Source organism: Mesoplodon bidens, assembly GCF_964165515.1.
Source record: "Mesoplodon bidens genome assembly, contig: HAP1_SCAFFOLD_621, whole genome shotgun sequence".
Taxonomy (NCBI): Eukaryota; Metazoa; Chordata; class Mammalia; order Artiodactyla; family Ziphiidae; genus Mesoplodon; species Mesoplodon bidens.
Window position 1 is genome coordinate 92222 of NW_027672405.1, and position 16952 is coordinate 109173.

Below are 16952 nucleotides of genomic sequence, written 5' to 3' on the forward strand. Positions count from 1 at the left end.
CAGGATATTATTTACTCCACTTTACAAATGAAACTAAAATTGTTTTCAACAGGATAAAATCTATCCTCGAGGAAAGAAAAGAAATTGGTGTGAGAAAAGGTATTAGAGAAAGGGGAAGTATAGTGAATTACTACCTGTGTGCCTCAGAAAATTTGTCCTGTTATCCCAGTGGTGATATTCTTGCATTGAGATTACTGGTTTATTTTCTAGGAGTTGTTAAAGCAAGAGAACTCCTTGCTGCATGTTATGTAATTTGGACTCTGTTACAATTATCTTGGTGTGCCCCTCTTGTAACAACTTCCCATACTCAGCAAACTGTTTTTTTCATATTTTTGCTTCCTTGTCCATTTTTACTGCATATTTTTTACTTCAAAAGAATGACATCTTTAGAACTGTTTCAGAGCCAGCGATGATATGTGCTTTAGATAATTATTACACTATGCTAAATATAACCATATTCTTTTGAATTCAAATAAATTTCTATGCTGATAAAAAAAGAGAGGCACATTTCATCAATGTTTAAATAGTATCCTTCCTCCTCTAAAACTTAAAATAGGATTCAGTCTGATTCCTAAAGGGTTATTTTCTTCAACAACAAGAGCTGACTTAGGCCATTTCTTGGCAGTGGAATCTGAGCATAGAGGTCTCTGTCTCACTGCCCTTTGATTCTCACTCACGGTATCCTGGGTGAATGTAATGGATGGGCGTGCCCTTATGACTTAGCCTACTGCTACTGCTCCTGATGAGGGCTAATGGTGTGGGCCACTTTAAATCTTGCCCAGCAAAGTGCTGACATCTGGGGTTTCCTATCAAGTTTACCAGATATTCCACAGTAATTTCATAATTTACACAACATAAAAACACTGATCTTGAGCTTAGGAAAGCATTTCATTTAAACAGATACAGAACACTACTCTACAAAATGGTTTAAAATTTGTGAGCAATTGCATTAAATAAACTCTAATATAAATTAATCTAATACAAGTAAACTAATAGTTGCAAAGCTACTGGTCGCTTCAGAAGTGGTGGCTACGGATAACTTCAAAGTTGTTTCCTCAATGCATTAAGAGGCGAAACTATTTGCTGTCAACTTCTTCTTGGGGAAGCTTTTTTCCTTAGTTTGATGCTGATTCGCGTTATGAATGTATAGGAACCATTACTGGTTCTTCCTTTCCATATTCAGTGCACCATTATACTTCTATCCTCTTAAGATCTGGATATCTGTTACTGCTACTGTTGGCTGGAGCCTGGCAGGAGGAAAGCTCTCAAGAAAAAAGGTCAACAAGTGTTAAAGAGTTTTAGCATACTACTGAGACTTTTTATCTACCATAATCATAAGAAATAATAATTAAAATTACAGCCTGGTCAGTGAGACCTTGAGTAAATTGTGGAAGCATCCATGTTTCCTACAGTTTCAGGGGATGGATATTTCCTGTTATTAACTCTATATCCTCTTCAACTGGAACAGAGAGACCTTTCTCTGTTGAAGCAGTTTCGTCTTTTTCCTGGGCATTTTTAGTTTTCTCTTATGAGAGACTTGTAAAGCTTACCTACACAAACTTACACATACACGTATAAAGCAAAGAAGGGATAGAGTAGTCTTGAGAGGACACTGTTTTGTAGCAGGCACACAAGACAGAGGTAATACTCCCTGATTGCATTTGCCTCCCTAGCCCCATCTCCTTTGTGGAAAGCATCAGCATTCTGAGTGGTCTCTGCACCCCACTAACTGGACGGAACACTGCATTGGCATTCTTAGGGAGCACTGATGGTCCCTACGGAAACTGTGGTTAGAGCTTGTGCAGCCACAGTGCACAGGAAAGAAACAAATATACTTCATATAACATGCTTACTCTGTTTTGCTTAATTAGCACTTATTCCTTGTAAAAGGCTGATTTCTGCTTTGACAGGGAGTAATCGAACTCTGTATTCACCCAAACCATAAAATTAAAGTTAACATACCTCAGCTTTTCATCCTACTGGAAGAAATGTATGAAATCTAAAGTTATTTTTTAATTGCTGCTGTTTAGAATGCCTGAAGCCCATTTGCTGAACTTGTTAAAGAGCAGTGTTAATGAGGGTATTTTTCGTTTCTTTCTTTTCCGACCACAGCATGAATTCTCAGCCCAAAGTGTGCCCTGTTTCCCACAATAGAGACGGGGAAAAGTGCGAGTCTCTCACCACAAAGCATGAGACAACTACAAATACTTTTCTCCCAGAGTTAACATTGATGACAGTCTTTGTGGAAAAGGTCTTCCTCTTTTTGCGGGAATACAGTAGAAATGCAAGTCATATTCTCCATAATTTCACTACTGGAAAAATAATTTCATAGTCCATATATATATGTGTGTATATATATATATATATATATATATATATACATATATATATATACACACACATATATATATATATATATTTTTTTTTTTTTTGCGGTACGCGTGCCTGTCACTGCTGTGGCACTTCCTGTTGCAGAGCACAGGCTCCGCACGCGCAGGCTCAGCGGCCCTGGCTCACGGCCCCAGCCGCTCCGTGGCATGTGGGATCTTCCTGGACTGGGGCACGAACCCGTGTCCCCTGCATCGGCAGGCGGACTCTCAACCACTGCGCCACCAGGGAAGCCCCATAGTCCATATTTTTTATTGGTCTTCTTAAAAACATATACAATGTTTACAATAAGGAGTAAAAGAGAAGATTTTCAATGCGATATTTCAAGGAGCATTTTGTAAAGGCGGGATCCAGTCCGAACTTTGGAAAATTAACACACACCTATGAGATCAAAGAGTCACCTGCAAAAAATTTTATTATGTTTTTCTTTCATACTAGTTTCCTAAAGGTGCATTGTTACTTCTTGGTAATGTAATAGTCAGAAATGACTATAAGGTGGCCATTTGAGGAAGAAGTAGCTCTTACATAAGTGTCTAGTGACCGTATCTCTTTTGATACAATACCTCTTGGTTTCAGAGGCTTGCACAGATTTCCTCTAAATGAATAAACTTAGTAAGATTTTTCTAACTATCAGTTAATCTAAAAGTAGATTTAGAAATCTACTTCTGAAGCAGTTTTGTTAATTAATTATTGGTCAGTTCTCTTTCTGATTGGTACTTCTTTCTGCAAAACAAATCCCTGTACTTAGAACAATGAATACCACCATCCCTGGCTCCTTGATTATTACACAGTGATGTTTCTTGAGAAAAAAGCTTACCCTTTTTGGGGGGAAACTTCAGTCCATGAAGTAAAACTTCATTAAAACTAGATCTGCTTCTAATGCCAGTGATGCAGATCAGTATCCCCTTTCTTTTGACTTTCCAGGCTGTGTGAAGAGAATGGTATGGTTTGGTTTAGGAAGGGTTGTAGCTTAAGAGGATTGCATTATGTTTCTGTGTCACTTTGGGGGGTTTTATTTCAATATTATATCCTGTTCTGTAAAAACACCATAGTCATTCTCTTACTTCTTATTAAATAATTAAACGCTGCCCTTTGTTTACTTTCCCCTTCTGATCAGAAGACTCCTCTCCACTCTAGGCCTTGATCTGAGTTCCAATTCATCAGCTTGTAGTAGCTACACTTCTGGTTTCTGAAGTGAGACAGATATGGGTCCCATTTCTGTCTTCATCAGTTATAATTTAGCCTCTGATATATGCATACCAGAGCTGGCAGTGACAAACATTTTGCTTCTCCTTATAGGGTTCTGTGCATTTTAATAGAGGATCACAATATTTTAAGTAGAGCTGGGATGGGGTGGAAAGAAAGAGCAGGAAAACATGCTTTTAGGAAGGTCTGAAATACAAATCACATGGAGGTAACTGCTTGAGAGAAAACCACCCCTACCTGAGTATTGTCAATAAAGTAGCATAGGGAGGCAAACGAATCAACTGTTCACTAAAAATATTTTTCTTCAGAAGAATAAAATTCACAAGAAAGCCTCATTGCAAATAAAATATATTTGTTTTCCTAAAGGAAGATATTTGAAAAGTCGTAGTAAATACCTGCTTTGACCTTCTGTGTCCCTAGTGTTCTATCTCCACTAAGTTTTATGAACACTACATAGAGGAGGAGCCTGAGTCTCAAAGACCATAAGTAAGAGAGGGATTCCAGAGCCTTTGCAAGGTCCATTATGCCCCATGACTTCCCATTGCTTGTGCTGTTCATCCAGATAGGTGCTTAGGATACCAGAATGAATACATCTCTTTCGAGAGGTTTTTAACAGACATTAGATACTAAACAAGTACAACACCTAACAAATAGAACAGAATGCTTTATTTAAAGCAGAAACAGAATAAATGCTCACCTAGTATCGTTTAAATCCCCTTTAAATTATTTTTTGAATCAACATGTTTATATTTGAGGGTATTTTCTTATTTTTTCCTAGTTCCCTTTACTTGCACCTCCTTTCTTTTTCTCTTTTCCCAACTGAAACGTTTATGGTTTCAAAAGTAATTACTTCTTGAAGAAAGTTTTCGTGTATACTAAGTGCTACCTAATGGAAGCCATAAGCATAGAGTCTGCTAGCATTTAGAGTGGTATAATACATAGCCAGGTTGAATCAAGTGGGAGAGAAGGTTAATCATTCTTTGAAACTGGCAGTGTTGCCGGAGGTGGATTAATATGCTTTTTGAATCTCTTATGTGCTCTAAGTCTCCTTGATCACAATCACTATGTTAATGGTTGAGGTTTTGAATTAGAGGTGTCTCCTGGACTCAGCTGGGCCAAGTCCCTTCATCTCTCTGGCCATATTAGGTGATAGTTTTCTCATTTCAATACACGATCTATGTTAGAGGGAGTGTTGACTATACCAGACTTTCAACGTGGGCACCCAGAAAGTGGAAGAATCTCTCTATTGGTGATTAATCATAACTCTTTTCATTGTGAATATAGTCCTTCCCTTAGGTAAGGCAGGAAGACCATGAAAAATAGAAAGTTCTCGGGTGTCTGTGGAAGCTGGAGTGCTCTCGACCTGTCAGCTCACTGGCAGAGCAGGCTTCGTCCGGACACTAGAGAACAAAATGTGAAATTGGCACCAGCCAGCCTCTCCATTGCACAGGATATCCCTATTTAAATTTGACAACCAGGATATTTTACAATTTGAAATTCTTGTCATCTAGTTTTCTTTAGTTTTTTCTTTGGGTTGAGAAGACTGAGAAGCTTGTTAAAAAATCTGGAATTCTGATGGTGAGGCTTAACCAGATGTATTGAGTCATCAATCAGCAAACATTGACCAACGCTTACCATTCCCCCAGTTACTATACTAAGGACCCAGACACGTCTCAGATAGTGGCCTTGCTCATTCACTGTATTTACAGTACTTTTTTCTAAATGTAACCAGAGCTCAGGTAAAGACAAGACATTGATTTGAGTCTGAAGTAAACAAAGCTGACTGGTCTGATCCCTTCAGTTTCCAGAATTACTTTGTTTCAGGTAGTAATTTTCCCAGACCAATAGAACAAAGTTCTATCGTCTATTTATTTAATATTTTATCACAATAGTCCTTGCCCCTTTGACCTCTAGTGAGGAAACTTGCCTAAGAAACTGAAATATGCTTAGGTTCTATGGGTAAGTGCAGATAATGATATGAATGAAATTGAAAATGAAAGCCAAAGGTGGAAAAGGCAGTTCTGAATAGATGAAGTAAGACAGAGGTATTTGAAAAATCAAGTAGAAAAGATACCATAAGGAATGGAGAGCTTCTGGAAGTTTTCTAATAGGTGAGGTGTTGGTACATCTTTTTTTTTTTTTCTTAATAACATGTCTGGCAGTTGTATGCCAGAGAAAGTTATAAGGGGGTTGACTATATGCGTGAAGTCCAGTGAGAACACTGTTTCTGTAGGCCACTGACGATGTTCTGAGTGTACATTCTATAGTACTAGAAATTAAGTTAGGAAACAAAGGGTAATCTGATGTCATTTTAAATGAAATTTCACAAATGATTAGAGCTAAAAGGTGTCTTTTCACTCAGCCAACACGTTGAGCACGTACTATGGGGCAAGCACTGTGCTTATGGGTAAGAGATAAAAGAAAAAATAAAGGCCAGAGGAACTCAAAAGAGAGTGTGAGAGATGCATGAACAACTCATTACAATAGAATAGGGATAGCCTATTAAATAAATAGATCATAAAAATATAAATTTGTAAAACAGAACTTGGAGTCAGTAACCTTTCTAGGGGATATTAAAGAGAATGCCAACAATGAGGGGGTCTTGGAATTAGGTTTTGAACGTCAGTAGGAATGTTCCACGTGGAGAGAAGGTCAGGGGCATACCAGGCAGAAGGAACATCCTGGACTTGAGAGCCAACACAATATATTTAAGTGACTGTAAATGAGATTCTTCTTGACTAGAGCGTAGGGTATAAGTTGCCAAATGGTAGAAAATAGAGTATAAAAGTTAGGCCGGAATGAAAGTATAAAGTGTCATAATTCTTATGATGAAAGATAGGTGTTTTCTACAAAATGGGTTACTTATAAATATTTTAAAAATAGAGACCCCGAGAGAGGAGCGCGCCCGAGGAGCAGCCCCCGGACCGGAGCCTCGGGAGCCCGGGGCTGGTGAGTGAGTCCCCACAGGGTAGGTGTTGCGTCTGCAGGCCTGCAGGCGGTTGTGGAGCCTGCGGCCCTTGGAGAGCAGGGCTTGGGAGACCGCGGCTTGGAGAGCGGGGGCTTGGCTTTGCCCGCCCCAGGGCCCGCAGTAGAGCCACCTGGAGGGTTTGACCGCTTCCCGGAGGTGGAGGGGCCGGGCTGGAGGACAGGGCCGGCTGCTCCGGATGGGGCTCCCCTGGGACTTGTGAGCTCTGGGTGTCCTGGGGGAGCAGGGTCCACAGGCTCGGCCGGGACGTGCCGCGTCTTCCCCTCCGTCCAACCCCCATCCTCCTCCTCCTAGTCCTCCCCCTCCTGTCGCCGTCTCTGCATCTCGCACGTGTGTCTCAAGGCGCGTCAGCACCTTGGTTGTCTACTGTAAGCGTCCGCCGCCCCCCTGGGTTGTGCCCTGTGGAGTCGCACAGTGTAATCGGTGCAGGATGAGTCTGCAGGGCTTCTGTCCTGCTGCCTCAGGTGAGGAAGGAAGCGATGGGGCCTGAGAAGGGAACTGACTTGTCCTGGATCCTCACCGGGTGTGCACATGGGGTCGCTCACAGGACTCCAAACTCCTAGGGCAGGTGTTCTGTCCACTTAAAGTCAGCTTTAATAAAAGATGTTTTCGAGCGTCGCACTTAAGTTTGTAAAGTTTGTACAAATCATTGCAAGACTGAAACGCACCTGAGTGTGTCCCTTTATTCTGGGTATCCTGTGGATGTTCTGATCTAAGTTGTTAACAGACTGAGAAGAGGTAAACTATAAGCGTTTTTTAATTTCATATTTAATGACGGAGGTTTATTTTAATAGGATTCAATGTACACTCGCTACGGAAAAATAAAGTATCCCCTCAGGTACCAGAGTCACGTGGGAGTTACAGACCTGAGGGTGGTTGCTCCCTTCTTATTCTCACAGGCCCTTCTGAAGGTGAAAGGACGGGTCTCCCACAGGTGTCTCTTGTGGAGCGCGGGGCGGGTGCTCGTGCACCCCGAGCCGCTTCAGTCGTAGCTTCACTGCCTGCGTTTTCCTTCTCCAGGTCCGCCTCCACTGTCACAGTCCTGCACGTTGTTCCAAGAGCAGCGGAAAATGAATCAGCCTCTGGTGAGTTTTGCTGTTTACGTATTTACCTGCTGCTGTTCTTTTGTGATAACACCTTGGGAGGCGAATAGTTCAAAAGTTAAAATGGGAAAGTAGGAGTCGGTAAAAGATGTGGTTAGACAAAGCGTAGAGGAGCAGGTCAGCACCAAGTGTTTCTGGCAAGTTCTACGTGTAGATCCCACGATCCTCTTAGAGCCACAGTACAAGCCTCGTGTTCTTGACATTTGTGGCAGAACACCATCCCTTGCTTGACTTATATGGTCCTGCCAAATCACTTTTGTTCTCGAGCGTTAAAAGGTTTCCTTGAGGATCCCACTGTAGGCCGCGAGCCTTCCTGAGAGACAGCCCCTAACGTGTTGACGTTGGTGCCTTCCTTGTGCTTCCTGTAAGCCGAGAGCGTGCTGTCCAGGGAGCACTCAGTGCATATAAGTTGTCTGTTCAGTAGAACACCGTTGTCACATAGGTACATTGTTTTCAGTGCTCAGTCGAGGGATGCAATGAGGATCATCTGGAAGAACAGCCTTGTCACCCTTCCAGTAAATTGCGCTCTTTGTCTCTTACAATCTCAGAGGGTCGCGCTACACACCATGCAGTGAGGTCTCTGGCAAAGATTCTTGTTTCCCAGCTGAATTGTATCGTGCAGCCTGCGGTCTTGGTTCTGCCCCTCCACGGAACCTGATCCGGTTGAGGTGACCTGGCATCCAGCATACAAAGCAGTGGAGATTTGCCAGTCGTCACCTCAGACCACTGTCGCCTTGCCATCCGCAGAGTCTGCGCTGTTGGTTTCTGTGACAGATCTCTCCTTGCTGTCTTCCTGACTGACTCTGTCTTCCGCCCTCTGTGTGTGTTGTCGTTTCACCCTTGGTCCATGACTCTCCACCCCGTCTGATCTCACCCTCTGGTGCTTTTCACCTCCAGCTCTGTCAGTTCTCCCCCCTGGACCAGACAGATGCCTCTGTCCAGCCACTTGCCAGCATCTCTATGGCGTTTGTCCAAAGGGCACCTCGGATGACTAGATCCAGTAGATCCAGAAATGATTATTTACAGCTCCCCTGCCCCTTGCCTTGTCCTGTTGTCCCTGGCGGCTCATCGTTGCATCATCCAGCCTGTCGCCTGCCCAGAAAAATGAGTTCATTCTAAAGTCCTTCTCCATCCTCTGTTACCACGTTGTGGTGTGAGGCTTGTTAATGTCGTCTTCTGAATGGTTTTTATTCGTTCTCCTTCATCCCATACTTGCTACCATTAAAACAGCTTATCTGTTCATTTCTGTAGTTACAGAAACTTCTTTTCTGTGCCGCTACCTCTTTCCTCCAGCAGCTCAAGTGTATTCTCCACGCTGAGTATTTCTCCTAAAACATTAATCACAGCGTTTTGTCTGCATGTGGGAAGCACTTTAGAGGTTCCCTGGGTGACTGGACAAACGAGGTTGCCGTTCCGCGGAGCCATTAACCATCGAGCCCAGCACTGGGCGGAGGTCGTACCTCGCTGATGATGCGTTTGGATGGATCTGTGGGGTAAAATCCTGATCGGAGAGGCTTAGGAGAGAGGAGTGGAAGAACTGGGTTTGTTCTGGTCCCAACTTTTTCAAGACATTTTGCTGTGACGGGGAAAATAGCAACTGGACAGTAGCTGGGGTAGGAGCTGAGGTCCGGGGAGGATGTTGTGTTGTGTTGTGTTGTGTTGTGATGGGAGAAATAACAGTGGGAATGATCCAGTAGATGCGTGTGGGGGAGGGGAGAGCTGCTGCCCGTGGTCCTGGAGTGGGGAGGGGATGGCTGAGCAGGGTTGCAGTTGGGGAAGCCCTCCGATGGCTTCTCTGTTCTCAGGGAATCAGCTGAAACAGAAGGCTTGCATGGGCCTTCTCTTTGAGGGGAGAGCAGAGCTCTGGGGCCCAGCTCCATCGTGACCATCAGCACCCACAGTCCAGCCAGCTGGGAAGACTGTACTTGCCTTCCCTGCCTGAAAAGCCATCTCCTTTCTTAAATGTGGGAGTAATTACTCTTTGGGGAGCCTATGTAATTACATGGGTGCTTCTCAGCTCAAAACGAATTGAGTGCCAGTTCTGGCCACGGACATTTTCTTCTCTGCTGATGGAAGGGTCCCCAGAGGAAGTGTCCTGCTTGCCTGGCTCTTGGCCTCGAGGACCCTTCACACCATCTAGTGTTGTGTCTTTTATCTTTGACATAAATATCAAATGTCTTCAGGTTGTGCATGTGATCTTAAGAAGCAATTCCCTGCTTCCAGGAGCTTCTGTTCTCCTCGGGAAAGGCACTTCACAGACGTAATTACAGGAGAGGACGGGAATCCTGCCCGTCGATACGTAGGGAACTCCAGAGTGCTGACAAAGCAGAGCCTGCTTTTATTTATTTATTTTATTTATTTATTTATTCATTTAAATTTTTTATTTGTTTACTATTTAACTTATTCAGTTTTGGCTGCGTTGGGTCTCTGTTGCTGCGCGCGGGCTTTGTTCTCTAGTTGTGGCGAGTGGGCGCTACTCTTCATGGCGGTGCGTGGGCTTCTCATTGCGGTGGCTTCTCTTATTGCGGAGCATGGCTTCTAGGCATGCGGGCTTCAGTAGTTGCGGGTCCCGGGCTCAGTAGTTGTGGTGCGCAGGCTCAGTAGTTGTGGTGCACGAGCTTAGTTGCTCCGCAGCACGTGGGATCTTCCCGGACCAGGGTTCCAACCCGTGTGCCCACCATTGGCAGGCGGATTCTCAACCAGTGTGCCACCAGGGAAGTCCGAGAGCCTGGTTTTAAATGCATTGTCAGAGCACGTGGCTCAGTGACTCGGGAAAGGGGGACGGCCCTCAAGTGCCCAGGACTTGGGTAGCTGCAGAGGTTGGCGAGGCTCTCAGAGCAGCGTGAGGTGGACTGGATGAGGCTCCTGAGGTGCTGGTAAGGACCTCCCTCCTTAGGATGTGGGTCTCCCGTCAGGAAGAGCGGGACGTGAAGGCAGGCAGACCCTGAGTTTGACTGAAGAGCCTCCCCTCTGTGCTGGTTTTGGTTTCTTCCTGTGCAGAATCTGAAACCTTGTAATTGGGACAGTGAGTCATCTGATCAAAAGATGTCATGTGTAGAGACTGTGGACGGCATGAAACGCGGGGTGGGGTGCGGTGGGTCAAGTCAGGGGGACTCTGGGCTCCAGCGCGATGCCCGACAGGAAGGGGCGAGGCCGCGGCGTGTTCCCGCTCATCCTAGGCCCCGGTAAGCAGTATGGACGTTCCCTTGGGGTTTTTCTGAATCATGAATGAGGTTGAGAGTATTTTCACGTGCTTAGAAGCCGTTTCTTCTTTTTAATTGGTAGACAGTCTTTAGAGCAGTTTTAGGGTTATAGGAGAATCAGAATCAAGCAGACAGCACTTTCCTATAACCGTTCCTCTGGGTTCCCTCCCTTGGTAACGTCTCTGGCCTGTGTGGTGCGTCCTCTCAGTGATGGATCGGCATTGACACCTAATTCTCCCCTGGAGTCTGTAGTTTATATCAAGGCTCACTCTCTGTGTCCTACTGTTCAGGTTTGGACAGGTGTGATGACCTGCAGCCACCACTGCAGTGCCACCCAGAACCATTTCACTGCCCGAAACATCCCTGGGGGCCACCTTCCCTACCAGTGCCCTACCAGAACATCCTACCAGTGCCCCCAAGCCCCTGACAGCTGCTGGTCTTGTTACTGTCTGTGTTTTTTTGCCCTTTTGAGAATGTCACGTAGTTGGAGTCCTTCATTCTGTGGTCTTTTCAGACTGGTGTCTTTCTGTTTTTATATGAAGGGCCTGTTCATGTCCACTGCCTGTCTTCCTGCCCCAATACTGTCTTGTTTTGTTTTGTTTTGTTCTGTTTTGTTTTCCTTGTCTTACTGCCTTTCAGAGTCGTCTTAAATGTTTCTAAATTTTTCCAGTTGGGGTCCTGTTAGTAAACATTGTTTTCCCAGGTTTATTGTCATTTTCCTGTATTTTCCCACATTGCTATATAATTCATTACTTTTTTTTACTTTGAGAGGTTGAATACCATGCATTTCAAAAGTTTCTCAAAATCAGCACATTTGTGTGGATAAGATTCCTAGTTGAAGAGCACCCTCCTTGGTCAGTACTGGGGTGCAGCTTCTTTGCGGGGGGAGGAATGCATTGGTCTCCTGGTTCCCTTTCTGTTGGGTCTCAGTTCCCCTTGCTGGTTCTGGGCACTGCATCAGCCACTCTCCTGGGATAGGCCAGGCAGGTGGGGTCCTCACTTCCTGGCTCCAGAAGTTGTGTGTGTCTGAGAACACCTTTGTTTTTCCCTGAGGAGCAAGAGGACTCTTTTGGTTGGGGAGCGGCGTCCTAGGACTGCGGCCCTTGGGCCCCCACTGTTCTGTGTCATTTGGGCCCCAGCCATGCGTGGGAGATCTCTGACACAGGGACGCAGCTGTTAAAGTCCTCTTGGGGTTGTGTCATTTACAGTCCTCTGAGGAATACTCCTTTTCTTTAATGAAATTCCAGTGCTTAAGCTTTCTAGTCACTCATGAAAGGAATCTCAGAAAGGAAAGGAGACCGGTCCTCTCTGCCCCCAAGCAGGGGAGTGAGCCGACACTGTTAACCTAACAGTGAGAAAGTGGCTTGTGGGAAATGTGTAACCAGTTCTGAGTTCTGTGATTACAAGGCTGTCTGTGGAATCTTACTGTACCAAGGGGTCTTTTAAGACACATACATCATGGGTTGTTCCCTTGTGTTTTGAAACTAACCTAAAACCCCTAAATATTTGCAGTTCTGATTGCTTTCTTAATTTGTTATCCAGGTTTCCCGAAATCCATTTTCTTAAAGTTGAAAGTGCGAGAAGAGTGCAATTTTCTCATCTTCCCTTTACATAAAAGTGAATGTGGTCAAGCCGCTTAACCCATCACCAAATAGAAAATCATCTGGAACGTTCACATTAATGCTCTTTTCAAGCAGGAACAGTGCGTATATTTTTATGCCCATTACCAGTGAAAACTATAATGTTTTCTTATTGTGCTGTTTTTTTCGCATCAGGCAAAATGACAAGCAATTAGAAAAGCCCCACAAATCACACATTTTGTGAAATTACAAATGCAAAACCGGAAAGTAGAATAAGGTGCGCGTGATTCTACTTAGGCATTAAAATTAGAGTAGTTCATGGTCTGATCCCTCACTCTCTTGCATTTGGTAGTAACTTCCAGTGTGTGAACGAGTGGGCCCCCAGTCTTCATCCGGGCAGCCACAGATGTGACCAGTGACACCTGAATGGAATATGCGCAGAGCTTCTGGAAGACTTGCTGTCGATTTCTGAGCCAGGCTTCTCGAGGCTGAGCCGAGGCAGTTCTGCACAGACGCTTGTCTGCCTTGGGCGGCAACCAACTCTTTCCCCCGGCCCCCCTCATCCCCCCACCTCGTGTGTCCTGTCAGCAGCTGGGCACCCTCAGCCTTCCCAGGCCAGCAAAGCCTGGGTCCCGGACATCTCTGCATCTGGAGCTGGGGGTCAGGTGACCTGGCATCTCAGGGGACCTTGCTAACAGGACCCATCCTGCCTCTTCGATTGTTCCACATGAAGAACTTTGATTTGCAGTCAATGTCAGGAGTTTGTTGCCATCTGAAATGGCCTCTGAGCTTGGCATGGTCTTTTCCTTAACCTCCTCCACACCATTCCTTAGTTACACTGTGGCACGTGGGGTCTCAGTGTCCTGACCAGGGATTGAACCCAGGTACCCTGCATTGTAAGGCAGATTCTTTAACCCTGGACCACCAGGGAAGTCCCTACCCTTATGTTTTAACAGTTTTGGAGGTCTTCACAGAGATCTTGGATGGATTCACCTAACATCACCAGGTAAACTTCGTTTCAAAAGTAGTGCACCTCATTCCTCAAAACTTTTAAAGTAGAACTATTATAAGATCCAGAAATTCCACTTCTGTGTATTTTTTCGGAAGAAAACAAAAACACTAGTTCAAAAAGACACATGCACCCCTATGTTCATTGAGCATTATTTATAATAGCCAGTGTATAGCAGCAACCTAAGTGTCCATCCATAGATGAATGGATAAAGAAGATGTGTCATATATACATATATATTTATATGTCTACATATATATATATATATATATATACACATATATATATATATGTATATATATATAACTGTACACACACACACATAATGGACTATTAGCCAGAAAAAAAGAAAAGAAGAAGAAGAATGAGGGGCTTCCCTGTGGATGCAGTGGTTAAGAATCCGCCTGCCAGTGCAGGGGAAATGGGTTCAAGCCCTGGTCCGGGAAGATCCCACATGCCACGGAGCAGCTAAGCCCGTGTGCCACAACTATTGAGCCATGCTCTAGAGCCTGTGAGCCACAACTACTGAACCCACGTACCACAGCTACTGAAGCCCGCTCACCTAGAGCCCATGCTCTGCAACAAGCTAAGCCACCGCAATTAGAAGCCCATGCACCGCAAGGAAGAGAAATCCCTGCTCACCGTAACTAGAAAAGAGGCTGCATGCAGCAACAAAAACCCAATGCAGCCAAAAGTAAAATAAATAAATTTTTAAAAATTAAAAAAAATGAAATCTTGCCATTTTGTGGCAACGTGGATGGAGCTAGAGTGTATTATGCTAAGTGCAATATGTCAGACAGAGAAAGACAAATACCATATGATCTCATTTGTATGTGGACTCTAAAAAACAAAACAAATGAACTAATGTCACTAAACAGAAACAGACTCATAGATACAGAGAACAAACAGGTGGTTGCCAGAAGAGGGTAGGTGGATGAGTGAAATAGGTGAGGGAGATTAAGAGGAACAGATAAGCAGTTAGAAAATAAATGAGTCATGGGAATGAACTATACAGCATGGGCAATACAGTCAATAGCATTATAACTTTGTACGGTGACGGATGGTAACTAGACCATAACTAGAGTTAATCTTGGTGATCATTTTTTAATGTACAAAAATATTGATATTATGCACCTGGAACTAACGTAGTTTTGTAGGTCAGTTACACTTGAATTAAACTTTTTTAATTCAAACGAAAACAATAGTGTGCCTCGTTAACTAGAGATGCTTAGTCATACAGCAGTTCTCTAGAACGTATTCATCCTGTGTAACTGTAACTTTATACCCGTTGAACAACTCCCCATTCTCTCCTCCCCAACCCCTGACAATTTATGGGTGACTCTTTTAGATACCTCACCTCATGTAAGTGGAAACACACAGTTTTGTCCTTCTGTGACTGACTTATTTCACCTATCATAATGTGTTCTGTTTATATCCCCGTTGTCACAACTGGTAGGATTTCCTTCTAATAGGAAAGTCTGAATAATATCCTATGTATATACCCCATTTTCTTTATCCATTTCTCTGTGGATGAAAATTTGCATTTTTTTCCTACCTTGGCTCTGGTGAATAATGCTGTAATGACTATAGAGGTGCATGTATCTCTTCTAGATATTGATTTCCTTTTCTTTGAATATACAGGCTATATTATATTGTATTATATTCTATTACATTATATTCTATTATAGTTATTGTGCTTCCCGGATCTTGTGTTTTTCACAAATTGAAGGTTTGCAGCAACTCTTTGTTGAGCAAGTCTGTTGGCACTGTATTTCCAACAGTAGTTGCTCACTTCTTGTCTTTGGGTCATATTTTAGTAATTCTCACACTATTTCAAACCCTCCATCAGCAAAAAGGTTACTACTCGCCGAAGGCTCAGATGATGGTTAGCATTTTTTAGCAGTAAAGTATTTTTAATTTTCTTTTTGTTTCGGCTGTGCTGCACACCACATCACGTGGGATCTCAGTTCCCCGACCAGGGATCAAACCTGCGCCCCCTGTAGGAAGGCGGATTCTTAACCACTGGACCACCAGGGAAGTCCCTAAAGTATGTTTTTTAACATCTTTATTGGAGTATAATTGCTTTACAGCGTTGTGTTACTTTCTGCTGTATAACAAAGTGAATCAGTTGTATGTATACCTATATCCCCATATCCCCTCCATCTTGCGTCTCCCTCCCACCCTCCCTTTCCCACCCCTCTAGGTGGACACAAAGCACTGAGCTGATCTCCCTGTGCTATGCGGCTGCTTCCCACTAGCTATCGGTTTTACATTTGGTAGTGTACACGTGTCCATGCCACTGTCTCGCTTCGTCCCAGCTTACCCTTCCCCCTCCCCGTGTCCTCAAGTGAATTCTCTATGTCTGCGTCTTTATTCCTGTCCTGCCACTAGGTTCATCAGAACCACTTTTTTTTTCCTTTGGTTTCCATCTCGCTTCGTCCCAGCTTACCCTTCCCCCTCCCTGTGTCCTCAAGTGCATTCTCTACGTCTGCATCTTTATTCCTGTCCTGCCACTAGGTTCATCAGAACCACTTTTTTTCCTTTGGATTCCATAAATATGTGTTAGCATACGGTATTTGTTTATCTCTTTCTGAGTTACTTCACTCTGTTTCACAGACTCTAGGTCCATCCACCTCACTACAAATAGTTCAATTTCGTTTGTTTTTATGGCTCAGTCAAATTCCATGGTATATATGTGCCCCATCTTCCTTATCCATTCATCTGTCAGTGGACGCTTAAGTTGCTTCCATGTCCTGGCTATTGTAAATAGTGCTGCAGTGAACATTGTGGTACGTGTCTCTTTTTGAATTATGGACTTCTCAGCGTATATGCCCAGGAGTGGCATTGCTGGATCATATGGTAGTTCTATTGTTAGTTGGGTTTTTTTTGTATAAATTTATGTATTTTTATCTATTCATTATTTTTGGCTGTGTTGGGTCTTTGTTGCTGTACGCGGGCTTTCTCTAATTGCAGCGAGCAGGTGCTTCAGTGTTGTGGTGCGCGGGCTTCTCATTGCGGTGGCTTCTCTTGTTGTGGAGCGCGGGCTCTAGGCATGCGGGCTTCAGTAGTTGTGGCATGCGGGCTCAGTGGGTGTGTCTCGCGGGCTCTAGAGTGTAGACTCAGTAGTTGTGGCACACGGGCTTAGTTGCCCTGCGGCATGTGGGATCTTCCCGGACCAGGACTTGAACCCATGTCCCATGCATTGGGAGGAGGATTGTTAAACACTGTACCACCAGGGAAGCCCTATTTTCAGTTTTTTAAGGAACCTCCATACTGTTCTCCGTAGTGGCTGTATCAATGTACATTCCCACCAACAGTGCAGGGGGAGGGTTCCCTTTTCTCCACACCCTCTCCAGCATTTATTGTTTGTAGATTTTTTGGTGATGGCCATGCTGAGTGGTGTGAGCTGATACCTCACCGTAGTTGTGATTTGCCTTTCTCTAATGGTTAGTGTCATTGAGCATCCTTTCATGTGTT

The 16952-nt window shown here is 44.1% G+C and overlaps 1 long non-coding RNA gene across 3 annotated transcripts in view; it reads left to right on the forward strand.

The window, feature by feature from the left end:
* LOC308610243 overlaps positions 1–16952 on the forward strand; it is a 34453-nt gene that overhangs the window by 10823 nt on the left and 6678 nt on the right. For 2 of the 3 annotated variants that reach the window (XR_014014464.1, XR_014014465.1), the window contains exon 2: positions 7601–7665. This is a non-coding gene — a long non-coding RNA (uncharacterized lncRNA). Of the gene's footprint in view, positions 1–6477; positions 6544–7600; positions 7666–16952 lie in introns of all 3 variants that reach the window. The other variant, XR_014014463.1, reaches the window with a different exon arrangement.